This window comes from Cupressus sempervirens, chromosome 4 (genome assembly GCF_028749045.1).
Source record: "Cupressus sempervirens isolate cs-2001-9-10 chromosome 4, ASM2874904v1, whole genome shotgun sequence".
Taxonomy (NCBI): Eukaryota; Viridiplantae; Streptophyta; class Pinopsida; order Cupressales; family Cupressaceae; genus Cupressus; species Cupressus sempervirens.
Window position 1 is genome coordinate 66847419 of NC_143121.1, and position 3501 is coordinate 66850919.

A 3501-nucleotide genomic window follows, 5' to 3' on the forward strand; every position below is an offset into this window, starting at 1 on the left:
AATTGAAGGAATCTCCTAGCACTATTCATACACATTTTTAGAAGTTATTGCATAAATAGAGTAGGCTTGCCAAGTTGCAATAAAAATATGCTAATATAAGAGCAACATGCTAACCCCTTACATGGAAGTTTCATAGAAGGAACTAGTCTTTGTCAAGACATTGTTAAAGAAAGATTCTCATCTTTCTACCCACTAAGATCTAGCTAACATAGTAGAAAATTTAGAAATAGAGATTCAATAATAATAACTGTGATTCCACATTGGGAATCATAATGGAAATGTATAACGCATTTTTGCACAAACACACTGCAAGTGTGTCACCCAAATGACATAAGTGTCAAAAAAGGGGATATTATTTTGGAGAAATTTTGTCAAGGTAGAAATCTACTCAGAAGAAAGTATAGAAATTAAATGAAGCATTTACTTAGAAGAAGGTACAAAAATGAAATAAAGCATTGACATGTTAAGCTAATGATAACATTTTTGCAAATTTTGAAGATTTTCAAATTTTGTATTGAAGTTGAGTAGAGATGATACATTGTCTAACTTATGCATAGAATAAAAGTGTATATGCCATGATGGAGTATTTTTTCCCCTCATATATACAATAGGGAGACTATTAATCTAATTTTGGTTTTGATAAGGTAGTGACAAAATACTTAGTCATTATCTAGTAAAAAGTAGTGCAAGCCAAGTGCATAGTATATGCCAAGCATAAGCCTCATGAAAATACATGCCAAGTAATATAATAGTTAGTGCCAACCACTACTATGTGTTGAGAAGTGAGTGTGTGTTGAGTCACTCAAGTGTTGAGAAAAGAGAAGGTACCAAGTAAATAGTATATGCCAATTGATTTAGGTGTTGAGTAGAGTGAGCGTTGAGCTATTTAGAAGCTAAGTATTAGCATAAAGAGCATAGTGAAGATCAAGCATTAAAGTTTATTGATGTTGACATAGATATTTGTTATGGTACAAAATTCTATGTAAACCATTTTTTGTTAACATAAAAAAAAAAAATTGATATTTAGAGATAAGGATCTAGTCATATTATGCATCCCTATACAATGCATGCATCCAATCAGAATAAGGGAAACATTAGGTGGCAATAAGGATCAACCACAACTATTGATTATGACCTAGCCCATCTCCCCAATTACCTATTTAAGGAAGTAAACCATAAGGGGTAATTAGGACCATGAGGAGATGGATGCTAAGAGTATAGATATAATTCATGGTAGAGAAGATGGCTACAACAAAAATATGCAATGCAGAATCGTTTGAGTAGAATAGAGACAAGTAGTGAAAGGTTAAACAAGATAGATCTAATCAGAAGGATTAAGAGATAATCAATAAAGGGGAGATCTAGCATTAGGAAACAAGGTGCTAACCAAAGCATCTGGTGCTGAATCATTTAATTTGGTGATATAGAGTAAATCTCTTAACAGAGTAGACCTAACAGACTTTTGTAAATCTCCTAGAAAAGTGCTTACATAATCATGAGATTGAAATTCTTTAGTCAAGGTGAGACCTAATAGTCTTGTAAGCCTTTAATAGGCTAGACCTTTCACAAGGTAGACCATAGTTTATGATCAAAATTTTGTATCCATAATAGGTGACACTTTACAACCATAGTAGTGAAGATTTGTGGATGTATGGTGCATTGTTTTAGTGGTTAAAGTTTTAAGTGTTGATTCACCTTCCCCAAAACTAACTTTCCCAGGTAAATTTCTAATAATTGATGTCAAAGATTTGTTCTCTGGAAAGGAATGTTTAACAACTTTGGAGTTAAAATCTTGAAGATGGAAGTCTACAAATTGGAAAAGACTATTGAAAACCAAAATTTTGATATACAACCTTTCTTACATCAATTCAAGGATGAAAGATATCAAGTGCAACATTCATTAAAGTGAAGAAAGAAATTTTCCATAAATTAGAATGACACTCAATATCAAGAAGAATAAACTAATAGATTATTTGAGGATAGAAACATAGAAGAGTTTGATATGAAAATTGAAAATTTGATGGAAAAGAATAGATCCCTAAATGAAGAAGTTAGGAATCTAAAGATAGAACATAAAACTCAATTAAAATTTTTGGGTGAGATAACTAAACTAAAATAGAAAGATGAAGAAGATAGAGACATGATTGAAGAAGACAAAAGACTAATAGCTGATAGGGTTTAGAAGAAGTCATCATATGTGTAGAGGTTTTCAACCATTCAATTAGATATGATGAATCAACTAATTATTTCTAATCAAGAACTAAATAGGAAAGACATCAAGATTCCAAATTTGGAATCATAAATAAGATACACTAGAATGAATTAAAGAAAGAAAAGAAGAGCTTAACGAGTTGAGTGAACCCGTAAAATATTTTGAAAAATTGATGGTAGCACCAAGATCAAACAATGACACAAATGGTTTGAGCTATTATACTACTGAGAAAGGAGAATCATCTAGAAGTGGTGAAAAAAGGAACAATAAGGGAAAGAACATCAAGTCCACTTGTCATCACTATGGAAAATCATGTCACACAAAAAATGTTTGTAGGAGCAATACTAGAAATCAAAACCCTAAGAAAAACTTTAAGGGACATTGTCATAACTATAAGAAACAAGGACATAAAGTACATGAATGTAGGACCAAGACCACCAATACTCAAAGATTTGAAGGTTATTGTTACAACTATCAAAAGTATGGATGTAAGGCATATGAATTTAGATCCAAGCCCAAGTGGACATAAAACAAGAAGATGAAAGTACACCATAATGGAAATTCTTATGACTGGAATTATAATACAAGGTACATTTGTCGCTATTGCCAACAATGTAGGCAAATCTTTGAAAATTGAATTAGGAGATGCTTTAGAGGTAATTGCAATATATGGTTGGAATATATTGTATCCTTTAGTTGTCTTAAGATTGTTCATGTAAAAAGAAACTACCCAACTTGATCATCTACACTGAGCAATAAGTTAAGTAAAGGTAAAGAAACAATAGATGTTGAGAAGGTAAAGATGAAAATCAACAAGACATGGAGAAATAAGTAAGATTGTAGAGATTCAAGTCTAGATGAAGTCACTTTATCCAATAGATTGTGTGATCACATCACCCCCAACTAGGAAATCAATGGTATGTAGGGAATTGACATTTGAAATGATATACTTTGAATTAGTTCCAAGTATTCAAGTAATGAAAAGGATCTATTAGCATATATTAAGATGCAATGAAGTGATTAGTAACAAAAGAAAATCTATTATTTTCTTACTTTATTTGTTACTTCTGAGAATTGAAAGTATTTTAGTCACTATCAAGTATTGAATGTATGGTAGTGATAATCAAGCTCACTATGTTAGTCGAGGATATTGGAAAACCCTATAGCCATCAAGTGAACAATTGTATATGAACTAAGCATTAATTGTAAAGTTTTGAAGGCTATATAATCAAATTTTTGAGTCATTTGAATTTACCATATGTTTGAAGAGCATGAAGTCAATTTACGAA